The sequence below is a fragment of the Chiloscyllium plagiosum genome, unplaced genomic scaffold (assembly GCF_037043375.1).
Source record: "Chiloscyllium plagiosum isolate Xiang-an unplaced genomic scaffold, Cpla_swu_hap1 HiC_scaffold_37, whole genome shotgun sequence".
In the NCBI taxonomy this organism is placed as follows: domain Eukaryota; kingdom Metazoa; phylum Chordata; class Chondrichthyes; order Orectolobiformes; family Hemiscylliidae; genus Chiloscyllium; species Chiloscyllium plagiosum.
This window is the reverse complement of record NW_028270175.1, coordinates 89,186,340-89,205,677: the sequence shown is the minus strand read 5'-3', so window position 1 is coordinate 89,205,677 and position 19,338 is coordinate 89,186,340.

Here is a 19,338-nt window from a genome sequence, read left to right as displayed (position 1 = left end):
GGAAGCGCTTTCCAAGATGATATATTCAGGTTTGTGAAGCTCAGAAGAATCCGAGCTGAGGTGTTGCACTATAATAAATTAACCAGTCTCCATTACATACTTCTTTCAATGACTCGATCTTGAACTCTCGATTCAGACACAAAAGGTCAAAATATCGAAAAAAAGTGGAACAAGTGCGGCTGCTCAAAATCAGTAGCAAAAGCAGAAAGTGTCAGGAAAACTCAGCAGGTTTGGCAGAATCTGTGAAGAAAAATCAAGTCAATACTTACCTTTCTTCTTTCTGAGCAATGGTCACTGGACCAGAAACATTACCTCTGATTTCTCTTCGCAGACGCTGTCAGATCTGCTGAGCTTTTCCAGCAACTTCTGTTTTTGCTCGGGTTAATATCTCATTGATTAACATTCTCAAAAAGAACTGAAATCTTCCACAAATTCATGTTATGTTATTAGTTTCTCTCCGTTCTGTTCTGATTCTCCTTTAGGTTCCTGCTTATGACCATCCGCACGTACTAATGTACTATACCCATGGGTTGTGTCCTCTTTCCAAAGACAGCATGTGATTTTAGTCTGGCATGTGATACAGGAGCCTCACAATGTAAGGAAGAGATGGGACCTGAGCCAAACCTGTGTTAAATCTGATCTCTAGGCAAAGTTTAATGATTTTTTTTTAATATATCAAGGAAGACTTAAGCAGTGAGGCAATATGGACAGATCCCAGAAATAGTAAGTGTGTGGGACCTAAAAGTTTCCCAAAAGCAAAAGTGAGTTGGAGGTATAAACATGTAAACAAATCATGGAAAGCTGCAGGAGCAACAGGGCAATGGCGACAGGAGGTTTTAATTTTCTGAAAATTGTATGGGTTTCACTTCGTGTTAGATGAAGTTTGAAGCAGAATTTGTGACGACCATCCAGGAGAGCTTTGTAGAGCAGTATGTCAGTAATCCAAAAGATACTGGGTCCATACTGGATCTGGCGTTGGGAATTGACACTGGCCAGGTCGTTGAAGCTTCAGTCGGCGATTATATTTGGAATAATGACAACAGGTCCATAAGCTATCGTATACTCATAGACATAGACGAGAGTGATCCTAAAGGAAGAGTGCAAAATTGAGGGAATTTCAATTGTACCAAAATTAGATAGTGCTGGCGAATGTAGATTGAGAGCATCTGTTTGAAAGTAAATCCACATTCGTTACGTGGGAGGCTTTTAAAGAGAGTTTGGTTATACTATATGAGAGATATGATCCTGTGAAATTAAGGGATGGCAATGTCAAGATTAGGGAACCATGAATGACAGAAGAAATTGTGAGACGAGCTAAAAGTAAAAATGACACACACATAAGGACTAGGCGGCTGAAGGCAGGAAAAGCTTTTCAAGAATATGGGGAATGTTGTACCAATCTAAAAGGAGAAATTAAGAGACCGAAGATGGGTCGTGAGACATCAGGAGCAAACAAGGTTAAGGAAAGTCCCAAATGATTTTGCTCACATCTAAGGGTACTCAGAGTAAAGGTTGGCCAACTCAAGGACAAAGGAGGAAAGTGATGTGTGGAGTCAGAGAAATTGGGTGAGATTCAGAATGAGTACTTTGAATCGCTATTCAGCGAGGGGAGGGACATGACGTCTGTTGAAGTTAGGGATAGATCTTTGATTAACCAAGGTCAAGTCGTCATGAGGAGGGTGGAGGTGTTAGATGATATTTTGAGATGTGAATGTATGCTCAATATCGTCGTGTTTAAATGTTACAACTCAATCTAATTCGGCTACTGGCAAAATAGCTCTCTCTCTCTCTCTCTCGCCTTGAAGCTCTCTGTCTGCTTCTTCATTCAAAATCCAGCAGCTGTTCCATTTTACATTAGAATTGACACTCATTTACGCACACATCATCGTTTTACGCACATGGACTTCATATCTTGATTTCGTGGTCCGGGTGTTGGACGGGGTTGTAGAAAGTTATAAATGACACACCAATTCAGCAGGTTTATTTGGAAACACAAGCTTACGAAGCACTACTCTTTCATCGCGTGGTTGTTTCTATAACCATCTGATGCAAGAGCAGCGTTCCAAAAGCTAACACTTCATCTCAGATACTTCATCTATCAAAGGAACCATGTAGCAATACATGCAAACTTTGTCATTCCTGAAGAGCGTGAACCAACCAGCCTGCGTGGTGGCTGTGAGGAAGCAGGGTGTGCAGTGTACGCAAAGCGAAACCCAGACAGCATGTACTTTTTCCAGGTATCTGCCCACAGTCCCTGTAGCCATCACCCCTTTCTATACTTCTGCAGCAAACATGAGGGAACCTTTCAGGTTTAACCTGAATGGCAGTGATTCAATACCTCGTCAGAGCAAATATTGTCCAAAAATCTAATTTTGCTATTAAGCATCAGGCCTAAAGTTCGATGGCTAAAGAGATAAGCTCACGTTTGTTGAAAGCATGGTAATGTTTACGTTCAGCTTCTCATTATATTTTCCGGTTGTAATTAGCATTCACAATGATATAAATGGGTTAAGGGGAATAGTTGGCGATTGAGCTATGGTCAAATTTAATCAAACATTTGACATCGATTTAAAATTGCCAGTTTGATAAACTTAAACATTTGAGCACTCGATATAGTAGTGCAAGTTCCTAGATATTGGAATTTGGATAAAATAAGAAATAGATTTGTTTTTTTTGGCTTAGTTTAAATAATCAAATTTAACATTAGATTTATAAACAGGATTTCAACTTGTATTAAAGCTGATTTGATGATCAACTCGGATTTTCAGTTACAGTTAGAATATCGGTTTAATTTACTGTGGGTTTTGGTCAAGGATTGATTTACACTTTCACAAGAACATGCAACTCTTTTTAAAGGTAGGTATAGTGTTCATCATGTAACTGAAGTGATTCTTTACATGACATACTGATTGCGTAATTTGAGTTGTTACGTTTGATTGTAATGAAGGACACCATTCTTTCATGCTGCATGAAGTGTCCAGCGACGATTTATGAAAGACTGGGATGCTAACGAATCCCTGGTGACTGGAAGCAACAGTCTATCATGAATGTCTAAAATTGGATGATAATGAATTGTTGAATAGAAAGCTGTGCGGAAAGTTGACAAAATATAGCTCCAGGTAAGATTCACTCAATGCTTTGGAAAAAGAAACAAGTAAATTGAAGGGATTGTTGGACACAAACTTTGATATTCAACAGAAGTAGAGTAAGTGCCAGAAGTCTGAAATATAGGAACTGCCTTGGTCAATAAAGGTTGCACATTTAATACCAAACATTACAGTCCTGATAGGCTAACAATCTTTAGAGATGTACACAAATTATCATGCAGGATTGTTAGTAACATGGAAAATGGGAGTTTCATTAGAAAGATAATGCATGGATTTCCAAAATGAAATGCGTATCTTCGAAGTTAATGGAGTTTTCAGAAGAGGTAAGAGACGGGTTAGATAAGTGTTGACAAGTTGACAATCATGTTTTGGTGGATTGCTACAGTTCTTTGACATGAATTGACTTCGGAATTTGTGATGTATTGGATGGTGATGACCTAAAGACACTGGGATACGTTTCCAGGCTGCTGTTAGTTGTCACGTTTCTTTATCAGACGAAGCAGTGACTTGAACGGATATTGCACTGCACTCTTGAGTTGTCCTCTGAACTTAGACTGTGTTGCCCCATAAATAAATGTATTCGTGCAACAACTCAGATTGCGCAGCATGAATCCAATTCTCTGTAACATGAATTCAGAATTGTTATAATCCCTTGTATTTGCTCCTGTAATATGATAATATAAGAAATCTATAACTTGCAACAACCACAGAAGAATAAAGCTGCCGGATATGCTGAAGAGTAAAATCACAGACCTCCTCCTACTCTCTATTTCTGCATCATTACAGATATTTTGAGTGTTCTGACGCCTGAGTCTCTTACGGATTTGACTGCTTACTAAAATATGTCTAATTGTCAGAGCGTTCAGCAACAAAATTAAAACGAATGGGAGTAATGGCGTTGAAATCATGTCAACATAATCAAAGAAAATCCATCCGGGATTAGTGTAATAACTTGGCTTTACATAACAGAACCATGGTACACTGTTAATTACATATGCAGGTTCCTGTACAAAGTACTGAGGTATGTTTTTCAAACAGAAGAAAATACTGGTTGTTGCGAGAACAACAACGGCGGTTCTCTTAGTGCAATAGTTTGCCCTTAGACGTTGACAACAAATGGACACAAATCGATCAAAGGTGAAATTAACGGTGAACCAGACTGAACATTCCGTGGCAGCCCGACGCAGAGCATGGATAACACTACATACAGGTGTGATCAGAAAGAAGCTTTTTGGGAAATAATAATACGTTATCCGCCACAGTATAACCTCTGCAATAAGGAATAGAAGATCCGCCATTGACATAGCCAGCAGATAGCGAGTGGTAGAAGCAGAAAGGCCGCATTTCCCATGACTCAGGATCAATAGCGCCACTAAATTAACTGTAAGGGAGAAAGAGAAACAAGAGAAATACCTGATAAGTCATTCAATGTCGCAACTATGCAGCATTAACACTTGGCATTGGTAAATCACAACGTAGATACTTAGAAATATTCTGGTGAAGAAGATACCAGCAGCAATCATGAATCAACCAAATACATTAAAACTATTTCAAATGGTCAATTCATAATGTACCAGACTCAGTCGTTGAAAGCTGAACTACTCATGGTTAGGGACATTTTTGAGATAGCCTGAGAGCTTGTAGAAGTGGCAGTTCACATTTAGTCGTATAATTGATAATAATTTCTAAACACTAGCAATGAAGTAATTGCAGTTTATTTTGACGTTCGTAAACCTCATGAGTTACATCAAAATTATGCAAAAGAAGAGATAAGAAATGGAGTAATAGCTGATACGAAAGCAAAACGTACTTAAATGATATTAAATGTATCTGAATAGGTTGACAAAAGAAACGAAGTTCTGTTCTGCAAGGAATTGCGACAAGTCCTTTGCAATTTCCAGAAACAGTAAGAAAATGAAAAGCAAAGCCACATTATCAAAATCGACACATATTACAAAAAAAATTAAACAATGCTTAAAACAGACAGAAAATGAAATAAACTTTCTGCATTGCCAACCAATTTCCACAAGGAGAGGATAAAAGGCATTCACATTTGAACATAAGATATTCCTTTAAATTGTACTTTGATCCGAAGATGTACGTTTGAACTTATCCCTTGGAAGTTACAGATATGTGAATTAGTATCAGGAGCATTGCATTCAGGTTGCACAGGCTTCTCTCTCATTCATTCAGTCTTTGACTGATATAATTGTAACTCAAAGCCACAATCCCGACTCCGCGTGCTCAACAAGAATTTATCCACAACGACCTAAAAAATAGTTAAGGAATCAGATTTCACCATATCTTCAGAAAGTGAAATCCAGATATTCACGGCTGAAGAGGTTTAAAATGTATTTTCTTTAAGTAGTTTAAAACCTGATTTTGAAAACCATATCACTCGTTTCTGGATGCATCTATCAGTGAAAACATTCTTTTCTTCTTTACTGTTTTAAACTGCCTTCAGGGTAGTAAGTGTTTCAATGACAACACCTTAATGTCGTAAATCAGGTAGATGGTGTCTTACTGCAATAAACAGAAGCTAAGCGTGAAAGTGGCTCAAAAGGAACAGCCCACTATTATAAGGCAGTATTCTGATAAATCAAATTGAATGCATTCATTATATTTACTCCTTCCTTGAAGAATATAGAACATAGAAAATAGAAAAATCCAGCGCGGTACAGGCCCTTTGGCCCTCGATGTTGCGCCGTTCCAAGCCCACCTAACCTACACTAGCCCACTGTCCTCCATATGCCGATCTAATGCCCGTTCAAATGCCCATAAAGAGGGAGAATCCACCACTGCTACTGGCAGGGGATTCCATGAATTCACGACTCGCTGAGAAAAGAATCTACCCTTAACATCTAGCCTATACCTACCACCCCTTAATTTAAAGTTATGCCTCCTCGTAATAGCTGACTCCATACGTGGAAAAAGGTTCTCATGGTCAATCCTATCTAAACCCCCAATCATCTTGTACACCTCTATCAAGTCACCCCTAAACCTTCTTTTCTCCAATGAAAACAGCCCCAAGTGCATCACCTCTTCCTCATATGATCTTCCTACCATACCAGGCAACATCCTGGTAAACCTCCTCTGCACCCGTTCCAGTGCCTCCACAACCTTCCTATAGTATGGCGACCAAAACTGCACACAATACTCCAGATGCGGCCGCACCAGTGTCTTATACAACTGCAACATGACCTCAGGACTCCGGAACGCAATTCCTCTACCAATAAAAGCCAGTACGCCATATGCCTTCTTCACAGCACTATTTACCTGGGTGGTAAATTTCAGAGATCTGTGTACATGGACACCAAGATCCCTCTGCTCATCCACACTACCAATTAACCGACCATTAGCCCAGTATCCCATGTTCTTGTTACTCTTACCAAAGTGACTCACTTCACATTTACCTACATTGAACTCCATTTGCCACCTTTCTGCTCACCTCTGCAGCTTATCTATATCCCGCTGTAACCTGCCACATCCTTCCTCACTGTCAAAAACTCCACTGACTTGCGTATCATCCGCAAACTTGCTCACCCAACCTTGTCGCACCTCCTCCAGGGCATTTATGAAAATGACAAACAGCAATGGTCCCAAAACAGATCCTTGCGGAACACCGCTAGTAACTGCACTCCAAGATGAACCTTTACCATCAACTACTACCCTCTGTCTTCTTCCAGCCAGCCAATTCCTAATCCAAACCTCCAGCTCACCCTCAATGCCTTACCTCCGTATTTCTTGCAGTAGCGTACCATGGGGAACCTTATCAAACGCCTTACTAAAATCCATATACACCGCATCTACCGCTTTACCCTCTTCCACCTCCTTAGTCACCTTCTCAAAGAATTCAATAACGTTTTGATGCAGACCTGCCCTTCATAAAACCATGCTGACTATCCTTAATCACATTATTCCCAGCCAGATGTTCATAAATCCTATCCCTTACAATTTTCTCTAAGACATTGCCCACAACCGGTCTATAGTTACTCGGGTTATCCCTACTCCATTTCTTGAACAAGGGAACCACATTTGCTACCCTCCAGTCGTCAGGCACTATTCCTTTAGACAACGAGGACATACAAATCAAGGCCAATGGCTCTGCACTCCCCTCCCTTGCTTCCCAGAGAATCCTAGGATAAATGCCATCAGTCCCAGGGGACGTATCTATTTTCACCCTTTCCAGAATTTCCAACACCTCTTCCCTACATACCTCAAAGCCATCCATTCTAATTAATTGTGACTCAGTATTCTCTTCGGCAACAATGTCCTGTTCCTGAGTGAATACTGACGAAAAGTATTCATTCAGTGTCCTCCCAATCTCTTCAGCCTCCACACGTAACTTCCCACTACAATCCTTGACTGGACCTATTCCGAGACTAGTTATTCTTTTATTCCTGACATACCTATAGAAAGCCTTAGTATTTTCCTTAATCTTACCAACTAAGGACTTTTCATGTCCCCTCCTTGCTGCTCTTAGCTCTCTCTTCAGGTCTTTCCTGGCTACCTTATAACTCTCAATCCCCCCAATTGAACCTTCACGCCTCATCATTACATAGGCCGCCCTCTTCCCTTTAACAAGGGATTCCAATTCCTTATTAAACCACGGCTCCCTCACATGACCCTTTCCTCCCTGCCTGACAGGTACATACTTATCAAGGACACTCAATAGTTGCTCGTTGAACAAGCTCCACATCTCAATTGCGCCCTTGACTTGAAGCCTACTTTTCCAAGCCACGCATCCTAAGTCGTGCCACACTGCATCATAATTTCCCTGCCCCCAGCTATAACTCTTAGCCTGCAGTGCACACTTATCCCTCTCCATCACGAGAGTAAAAGTCACCGAATTGTGGTCACTTTCCCCAAAGTTCTCACCTACCTCCAATTCTAACACCTAGCCTTGTTCGTTACCCAGAACCAAATCCAGTATGGCCTCACCTCTTGTTAGCCTGTCTACATTTTGTGTCAGGAAACCCTCCTGCACATATTGGACAAATACTGACCCATCTAACGAACTCGAGTTATAGCTTTCCCAGACAAGATCTGGAAAGTTAAACTCCCCCGTAACAACCACCCTATTACTTTCACTCTTCTCCTGAATCATCCTCGCAATCCTTTTTTCTACGTTTCTCGGTCTATTAGGAGTTGAAAAAATGCATCCAGTACTCCTGCTGTCGTATCATCAATGGTCTGTATTATTGTAAATTTCAACAGTCACGCTGGATATCAAGTTCCCCTTTTCCAAGTGCCAATACATGATTAAAATACTTCAGAGCACATGGCAATTTTGCCAATGTGCATGATTTTCAGACCGAGGTTGACAAAAATCACCAGCCAACTTTCTCTTGCGAATGGGAAGCATTTTTTAAACAGGATATCCTGGACCATGCCTGGCCAAGGAATGCAGGTTCATTTCGAAGCTGATGCGACTGTCTTTATGAAATTTACATGAGTTCCCATGGGTGTCTGGTTTCCTCTCTGTTTGCAAAGATGGCTCGGTGGATGGGCCACATTAAATTGCCTCCTATTGTATTGTAAATGTGATCTTAGCTATAAGAATGCTGCAGGAGGCACTTTGAGCAGTCAGTGAACAGCATAGCCTCAATCTCTACTGTAGGCATTCTATGCATTGGCTGTTAGTTACAGGTCAACGATTATACACAGTCATTATATAAAATAATAAATAAACACTGTAACCACGAAATAATGACTTGTCTATTACAAATGTATTCACAACAGAGCACATAGTTTAGAAATAGGTTATCAACTGTAAGTGCTGTTCAGTTGCTGTTGTTCTCTCATTCTGTTCTTGAGATGTCCCTTATGACTCTCCTGATGGCCAGCGTGTTTATACAGCTCTGTTTCCATAAATACTTCCACTGTTTGGTAAGATAAACACGTTGAAAGGAGGACTTATAACATGTTCCAACCTCATCAGTCAAAAGTAAGAGATTACAGCAACCATTGCACTAACTACTAATCAAATTTTCTTCAGATTTCTAGTGAATTTCGGAAGTGGAAATTAAAAATGTCATCTCTGAGTTGGTGAGAAACTGACTGCTTCTTTTCTTTGCGATCTCTTCACAGCTCCATGCTGACCAATTATATTTGAATCGATTACAACTTCCGTGACAAGCAAAAGTGGTTCCACATTTTATAAGTTGTTCTTCATCCAGAAAACAATGGATTCTTAGTTCGAGCAAAAGCTGTATCTCTATTGCCCCTCACATATAAATCATCTGCAAATCAATACTTTTAAATCACAATCTTTGAAGGGGTGAGCTTTTTACATGGGAAGTAACAAACCTTGTAGCCATTGCAGATTTTTCCAAACACTAGTTTGAACCAATATTATGTTGTCTCTTTCGACCATAATTTTCAAACACAAATTATTAAAAACAGTCACGACCCATGCATTTATATCCGAACATTATTCCCAAATCACACGTTGCACTCAGACCTGAACATTTTGCAACTCATATCCCAGGACACTGACACAATCTGTTGCTCTTTATATTCTTCTTGCTAAATTTGACAATCGCAGCTTTCATACGTTGTACTCCATTTCTGTATCCTTGCCTGCGCATCTCAACTACCGCCCAATGCCCACTTCACATGATCTACATCCAGTGGACAGCATATTTGACGACTATATTATTTGTCTATTCATATCTTGTGGGCGGCACGGTGGCACAGTGGTTAGCACTGCTGCCTCGCAGCGCCAGAGACCCGGGTTCAATTCCCGACTCAGGCGACTGACTGTGTGGAGTTTGCACGTTCTCCCCGTGTCTGCGTGGGTTTCCTCCGGGTGCTCCGGTTTCCTCCCACAGTCCAAAGATGTGCAGGTTAGGTGAATTGGCCATACTAAATTGCCCGTAGTGTTAGGTAAGGGGTAAATGTAGGGGTATGGGTGGGTTTCGCTTCGGCGGGTCGGTGTGGACTTGTTGGGCCGAAGGGCCTGTTTCCACACTGTAAGTAATCTAATCTTCATTTTTGTACAAGTTATAAACAGTTTGGATCCTTTTTCCTGTAACAAATCATTCATTGCGTCTTGCTACAACGAATAATACAACGGTTATCTCTGACATTTGTTCCAATAGCCAACCAAGCATCTGTCCATGGCAAATATGAGAACCTATCAAATGACTGTTCAATTTAGGTGATACATTATGACGCCACACCTGATCAAATCCCTTCTGGAAATCAATGTCCATATTCCTATTCCCTTTTGCCACAACGTAAATAAATTTCGCAAAAAAGTAAATCCCTCCCTCGAGTCAGACATTCAAACAATGTGGTCAAGGACCCTTCAGTCTAACCAATCCATGTCGACGATAGTCCCAAACTAAATTACTCCTACTTGCCTGTGCTTGGCCGTATGTGTTCAAACACTTGCTGTTATTCTACTGATGTAAATGGTCAAACAAATTTTTAAATGCCAGAAAATCCTGTCAGCTGGTGTTGAGGCAACCGCACGTTGACATCCAATTTTGTGTCACCCTTTCTCAGCGGCCATGTACAATCAATATCTTCTAAGAAAATGGACTCATCACATAAAAGTGAACATTGGAACATGTAATGCAACACTTAACCGATTTCGCACGTATTTTCTACATTGCACCCTTGAACTGGTGTTTGAGACATTTTTTTCAGTTCAGCTATCTCTTCCTGCGCTGCTTTATGTTTGTTTCTTCGATTGAATTTCTATCTCTTTCATGGAATACGTAACAAAACTAACAATTTACTTCATATGCCTTTTTCATACTTTCCAACATTAACTCTCGATTCTCACATTATAACGAGTCAACAAACATCTTGCTAATGTTTTTCTTCTCTCAACTTTTTAACAAGTAAAATCTCTTATTATCTGCTTATATAATACTGTCTATCTTCTACACGCAGTTATAGTTGGTTCTTTTTTGGTCTTTCTTCATGCATTTTTTTTTCTCATCCTCTGACCAGCCATCAGTTTTTGTACCATTACCTGGAATTTCCTGATTTTTCCTCACGCGTTTTCCTACTACGGCTAATTATGGATAACAGGTCTATCAGTTGGACGGACTGCAGGAGTACACTCGTGGTGAGAGTAAGATTACAGTCATGCAAGAACAGTAGTGGGAAGTTGCACATGAAATCTGAAGAGATAGAAGAAGTGCCAAATGAATATTTTTGTCAGGATTCACACAGGAAAAAAGACGATGCTGTCGAGGAGAGTATTATGGTTCACGTTATTAGACTGTTTATGATCGATGTTCAGAAGGACAGTGTGTTTGCAATTCTGGAAAGTGTGAAAATAGATATGTCCCCTGGGCAGGATAGGATTTTGGATAGGATTCTCTGCGAAGCTTGGAACGAGATCGCAGAGCCTTTCGCTTTGATGTTTATGTCGTTATTGTCTACAACAATAGTGCTGGAACACTGGAGGAAAACAATTATTGTCCTCTTGTTCAAGAAGCGGAGAAGAGGCAATCCTGGAAATTATAGAACCGTGAGCCTTACTTCTGTTGTGGGCAAATTATTTGAAAGGATTATAAGAGGTAGAATTTATAATAATCCAGAAAGTAATAATTTAATTTGGGATAATCAATAGCTTTCTGAATGTTAGCTCGCGCCTCACAAACGTTACTGGGTTATTTGAGAAAGTGACCAAACAAATGAATGACGAGAAGCAGTTGATGCGGAGTATATAGGTTTCAGTGAAGAGTTTGGTGAGGTTCCACAATGTCGGCTATTGCAGAAAATACAGAGACATGCCATTGAAGGTGTTTGGATCGGAAATTGTGTACCTGAAAGAAGACAGAGAGTGGTGATTGATGGGAAATATTCATTTTCTCGTTCACTTACTCGTGGTATTCCACAAGGATCTGTTTTGGGGCTATTGCTGTTTGTCTTGTTTTTAAATAAATGACCTGTATGAGGGCGGAGAAGGGTGGTTTGTAAATCGTGGATGATGCTGAAGTCTTGGTGTTGTGAACAGTGCAGAAGGATTTTTAAGATTGCTGCGGGACATAGATAAGCTGCAGAGCTGGGCTGAGAAGTGGTAAATCGAAATAAATGCGGAAATGTGAGAGATAATTCACTTTGGAACAAGTAAACGGAGTAAAAGGTGCTGGGCTAATGGTTTGATTCTTGATCGTGTGGACGTGCATAGATCTCTGGAAATCGCCAGCCAGGCTGATAAGATCATTAAGAAGACATATGGTGTGTTAGTGTTTATTCGTGAAGGGATTGACTGTTGAAGTCATGAAGTCACGTACAGCTGTACAAACCTCTGGTGCAGCCCAATTATGTGTATTGCATACAGTTTGGTCGCCATCTGACAGGAGGATGTGGAGGCATTGGAAAGGGTGGAGAGGAAAATTTGCCGGATGTTGCTTGGTATGGATGTAATGACTTACGAGGAAATGCTAAGGGACTTGAACCTGTCTTCATTCGAGAGAATGTTTTGAGGTGATGCAATACAGACATCCAAGATAATCAGAGGATTAGATAGGGTAGACAATGTAAGCATTGTCCCTCGTGTGTTGATGGATAGCAGGGGGTTGGGGGGCATAGCTAGAACAAAGTGCAGGGATCAAAGAACATTACAGCACAGGAAAAGGCACTTCAGCCCTCCAAGCCTGCGCTGATCGAAATCATCTCTCTAAACCTGTCACCTATTTTGTGAGGATCTGCTCTTTGATCCCTGCACATTCATGTAACGTTCGAGATACATATTAAATAATGCTTATTTTCCCGCCCCTACAAAGTCCGCTGTCAACGTATTCCATTCATCCACCGCCCTCTGCGTGAAGAACTTTCAGCATATATCTCCCCAAGCTTCCCCCTCTCATTTGGAGCTCGTGAACCCCAGTAAGTGAGTTGTCCACTCTAGAAAAATATGTTTCTTGCTATATAACCTGTCGACCTCTTATGATTTTGTAGGCCTCAGTGAGGTATCTTCTCAATCCCCTAATTACCAATGTAAATAATACTCTATCCAAACTCTCTTCATAACTAGTTCCCTACATACGAGGTAAAATCGTGGTCAAACTTAACTCCACACTTTCCAATGCATCCTCATCCTTTTGGTAATATGGCGACCCATATTGTACGTAGTATTGCAAACGTGGGCGACCTAACGTCGTGTGGAACTGTTACATGACCTGCCAACCTTTGTACACGATATCCCGCCCAATGGAGGAAACCGTGCCGTATGCCTTTTGACCTCTACTGACTTGCGATGCCACCTACAGGGAACAATGGGCCTGAACACCCAGATCTCTCTGTATGTCAATTTTCCCCTGTAATTTTCCAGTTACTGTATAGTTCTCTGCAGATTTGCATTTTCCATAATGTATAACCTCGCCCTTATCGGATTGAAATCGATCAGCCAATTCTTTTCCCAACACTCCAATCTACCTATTAAATGAAAGTTTTTAACTGAGTGGTGATAGAGAGAGAATAGATGTCAGAGACGGCTTATTTACTCAGAGGTATGGAATGCCTTGCCTGTAACAGTAGTGGCCGCACCAGAATTAATGGAATTTGAATGGCCATTACACAAACATATGAGTGATAATTGAATATTACAGTTTAAATGGGAATTATATTGATTTCACAGGTCGGTGCAACATCGAGGGCAGACAGTTTTATCCTGCGCTGTAATGTCCTACAATCTATGTGCTATGTTTGTTTGTTTGTTGGACTTAATGATTACGATTTTCCATTTACTGGACAGATATTCTGCCTGGACTGACGGGGGATGGTACTTGAAAAACTTGCGGTTATCTCATCATAGCACATTTTGCAGCAGCAGCACACTCGAAAATAATAATCTTGTGCAGTGGTACTATCCCAACACTAGCGGGCCCATGTTCAAGTCGAAATTGTTCCTGAAGTGTTCGATAAATTTGACAAGAAGCTGAGTAGTAAATATCCACCTCACTGTAACGACACTGCTAAAGAAATCGGATTTTCGACGAGATTGGTGCTGCACGCCTTGCAAAACTTGTTAGTACATGGATTGGGTATTTTACCAGAAAGTAAGTTGGTCAGGGAATATTAGACTGTTAAACACATAGTGTAATTCCTTTGTAATTGTACAATCGACTCGATACATAGATCGCACAGCCGCAAATATACTTCCCTCAGACAACGTAAAAGACATGAAAAGGCTTTCTTTCCTCTCCGCCCGACCCGGACTGGCCCTCTTGCACCGCACAGTGCACAATCACCTATCATCTCGCGCTGGACCTGGCCTTCTCTGCTCTGGTGCATTTACGCACAGGTGGAAACGAGCGAACTCGGTCTCAGATCATATGGTGACACATTCGTGAAAGAACACACTACCTTGTTGTTTACCAGATAATACAGAGTCAATAAACTACTTTTAGTGCGGCGAAAAGTACAAAAACAAAGAAGGAATGCATTTCACTTTCTATATTTACAAGAGAAAAACAGAAATGCTAAACCCTCTTCAATGCTTATAATCTAAAAAAAACACAGAGTCAGCTGCTATGACTGGGAGAGAGTAAAGATTAATGGTGAATTAGAACTAATTATTTAATTCCAGTTCGTAACCTACATGCTTCAGTGACAGATGCTCCACCTCAAATATGCAACTTACTCACTGCACTTTTGAAGAGAGTGATTTTCCTTTCAAATATGCCATTTACATTAGCTAACTCGCACATGTTAGTGAAATATACTTGACAGAACATCACTGCCACTGATATTTCTCCCAATATCGAATTTGTATACGGAATTTCAAGGAATGAAGGAGCTTGATGGTTCAGACGGACCGTGAGCTGAAAATGCATATTCATTGTTGGTGTCAAATAATCATATACTAAAAGGAATTTATGTCATTTCGTCCGCAAAACAATATCATTGATTGCGACACACATAAATGAAAATTATTAAACCAGATATCGCGTTACTTATTGAAAGAATGAAACTCAGGAGCCAGCTCTCAGACAACCTTTCAGAAATTCGATTGTTTATGATCCACTTACCAGGTCCGCCAAAAATAGCAAGGGTAGTGTAATATATTTCCAAGATATTGTCGATTGGATAATGCATTTCTATTACAAGGGATTTTATGTTTTTGAAGCAGAAGATCGCACTGTGTTCAACTCTGATTCCGTTATATGCTGTTGGATATCGACAATAACGTTGAGATTACATCATGAAGTATTAAGAAGAACACGCCTGTCAATTCCCTGTAGGGATATAACATAATAGCAAAGAGTTGCAGCTGCAAAGTTCTGATCACAACAACTAATTATGTGATTCTTTTAATTGTAATTTACCACCTGGCGTGTTATTCATTCAGAACCAACAGTTTTAACAATATATCTCATACTGCTTCAGGGCTTCCCAAATTAGAGTATGGACATTCACTAATCACAATGAAAATGTTGACGTTTCTAGTTTATTGCTAAACTTCGTCAGGACTATATTTTTCTTTAATTACCAGAATGACGTGAATCTTTGAATATTCACCGAAAGCCTAAGATTGTGAAAATAAGTCTGGAATTTAAGAGTCACAATTCATGGAATGTTACTTACTTTACATTGAACATAAGGAACAAGGAAATGGGACAACTTTGAAAAGATTATGCTTGACTCTGAGGATGGAGTGAGCCTGAGTGATCAAATGTTTTTCTCAGGAATGTTTTTTCTACAAAGATACGTGCCCATTGCAACTGGCGAGAAGCCACGTTGGAAGGTTTTGTTGAGAACGTAATTACAAGCCCATTTTCCAATCATTTTCAGGTGGAGGATGGATGACAGGGAAAAGAGGACGCGGCAACAGATAAACGGACATTTAGCAGTGGTGAACGAGAAGATGATGTAAAACGAGTTTAAATTAAGATATGAATGGGGGAAAGGGGTTCATTCTCTTGAGTGCAAGAGAAGGAGACATAACCAGATTAAGTCATAGGGAGGTCAGGAGGGAGAATGTTAACTATGTGCTATTATGTAGATCTGGCCAGAAGTAAGTTTTCACTGTCAAAGTCATCACCCCCTTCGCAAAAAGGAATTCAGGTGTTTGACTACTTATTGACACTAGTAAAAGTTTCATGCTGCCTCAGTATTGTAACATAGAGAAAAGCAAATCACAATGTGAAGTTTGGACTGTGTGTTGTTTACCAGTCACTTTTCGTATTTGTTTCAAATTTGCGATGTTTATTTTTAAATACTTGATCTTGAAGTTAGTATCAGGTGGAGTGAAGGAGGTTGCTGGGTGACATTATAGAAATCAGAAGATCATGGGAGGCATGGATAGGGTGAATAGCCAAGATCTTTTCCACAGGATGGGGGAGTTCAATCATAGAAAGCATAGCTTTAATGTGAAAGGGGGAAGATTTAAAAGGGATGAAGGATCAATACTTTTAAACAGAGGGTGGTGTAGTTATGGAATGAGCTGCCAGAGGAAGAGTTGTAGATGCATGTACAACCGTAACATTTAAAAGACATTTAGACAAACATATGGATGGGCAACATTTAAAGGCATGTGGGCCAAATGCAAGCAGATGGGACTAATTTATTTTGGACAAGCTGGCCAGCATGGACATTTAGAAAAGCTTCACTCAGATTCATTGTCGTTTTGTGAACGAGAAACTATATTTTTCCTTTTAAAATCATGCAATGCATTTCTGGAAATCCCTGAGAACGTAACAAGCGGACTTGATACAGGGGAACTGGTGGACATGAGGCTTTCCAGAGATTTTCCACAAGGTATCACAAAATAAAGGTTCTCATACAAGACAGAAGGTCATAGTCTGATGGATAATGTATTAGCATGGGATGACAGTTGTTTAACACATAGAAATCGGAGAATCAGGATTAATGGATGGTGATGATAAAAGTGTATCTGCTGGAGTACCACAGATATCAGTCCAATGGCATCAGTTATTTACAATCTATACTAATAGTTGAAAAATGAGGTTTTGGAAAACACAGCAGGCCAGGCTTATGCCTGAAACGTCAATTCTCCTGCTCCTCGGATGCTGCCTGGCCTGTTATGTTTTTCGAGCACCACATTTTCAACTCTGGTACTCCAGCATCTGCAGTCCTCACTTTCTCCGAGACAATCTATACTGATAGCCTGAAGGAGAGGGCTGAGTGCAATATACATCCGAGATGGATGATGACACTGAGAATCATAAGGCAGGCTTCTATTCAATGGAAAGGACTTCCAGAAAAGGAACAGTACAAAGGGATTGGAGTGTTCCTGTGTATGAAACATAACGTCAGCATGCTGATACAGCAAGTAACTAGTTTAGTACATTATGTGGGTTCCTGGGATGAATGGGGAGTGTTATTCTGAAACTCTAACATGGGGAGGCAATTACTCATTGTGGTTGAAATGAATGAGGAGTAATACTGCTGAAAAATACAAGATCCCGAGGGGACTTGACAAGTTAGATGTTGAGAACATGTTTCCACTGCTGGGTGTGGTATTGAACTCAGGGATGTAGATACCGAATATGGAATATCGATTTCAAACTGAGATGCAGAGTAATGTCTTCACTCAGAAGGTAGTGAATGTCTGGAATTCTTAAACCCAGAGAGTTGTGCAGGGGTACAAGGAATCGGCAAGAAAGCGGGGTTGAGCTCTGGAGTAGGTCAGCTATGTTCATATTACATGACAGGGCGAGCGTGCGGGGTTGAATGGCCTGCTCCTGTTCCTATTTCTTATGTTCTCATGTTATGCTTTTGGAAAGTAACTGGATATTTTGATGAAGTCATGCAGGACAATGTTGCATTCAGGAGGAGAAGAGGACTTGTTTGAGTTAACCCTGGATGAGGTAGGAGGCTTTATTCACAGTGAATCTGGGTCTGTAACATGACCCACATCTCTAGCAGACGTTACAGAGAGGGGAAGCTACTGGTATGGATTGTGGATTGAGGATTGGCTGTCTGATGGAAGGCAGAGAGTTGGGATAAAAGGTTCTTTTTTGGAATGGCAGCTGGTGACAAGCGGTGTCCCGCAGTGTTCAGTGTTGGGGCCGTAGCTGTTCACATTATATATTAATGATCTGGATGAAGGGACTGGGGGCATTCTAGCGAAGTTTGATGAGGATACAATGTTAGGTGGACAGACAGGTAGTACTGAGGAAGTGGGGAGGCTGCAGAAGCATGGAGACAGTTTGGAAGCGTGGTCCAGGAAATGGCTGATGGAATTCAATGTGAGCAAATGCGAGGTCTTGCACTTTGGAAGAAATAATACAAGCATGGACTACTTTCTAATCGGTGAGAAAATTCGTAAAGCCAAAGTACAGAGGGATCTGGGAGCGCTAGTTGAGAATTCTTTAAAGGTAAAAATGCAGGTTGAGTCCGTGATTAAGAAAGTGAATGCAATGTTGTCAATTATCTCAAGAGGATTGGAATATAAAAGCACTGTTGTGCTACTGAGACTTTATAAAGCTCTGGTTCGGCCCCATTTGGAGTACTGTGTCCAGTTTTTGTCCCCACACCTCAGGAAGCACATACTGGCACTGGAGCGTGTCTAGTGGAGTTTCACACGGATGATCCCTGGAATGGTAGGTCTTACATATGAGGAACGGCTGAGGATCCTGGGATTGTATTCATTGGAGTTTAGAAGATTAAGGGGAGATATAATAGAAACTTACAAGATAATACATGGCTTGGAGAGGGTGGACGCTAGGAAATTGTTTCTGTTAGGCGAGGAGACTAGGACCCGTGGACACAGCCTTAGAATTAGAGGGGGTAAATTCAGAACAGAAATGCGGAGACATTTCTTCAGCCAGAGAGTGGTGGGCCTGTGGAATTCATTGCCACAGAGTGCAGTGGAGGCTGGGACGCTAAATGTCTTCAAGGCAGAAATTGATAAATTCTTGATGTCACAAGGAATTAAGGGCTACGGGGAGAATACGGGTAAGCGGAGTTGAAATGCCCATCAGCCATGATTGAATGGCGGAGTGGACTCGATGGGACGAATGGCCTTACTTCCGCTCCTATATCTTATGGTCTTAAGCCTGTGGGTGGGGTGTCACTTCCTGACCAGTCCTGGATTTTCCAAGTACATTTCTTAAACTACATCTAACCATCGGAGTGGCATCGATATGCTCCTGTGTAGCAGTTCTGATAGGCTGAATGGAACATCGGAACATAGGGCTGAGGGACACGAGTGAGCCATTCGGCCCTTTGACTCTACTCCACCAGTAAATAAGATCATGGCGCATCGTATTGTGGTCCCAACTACACTTTTCCCTCC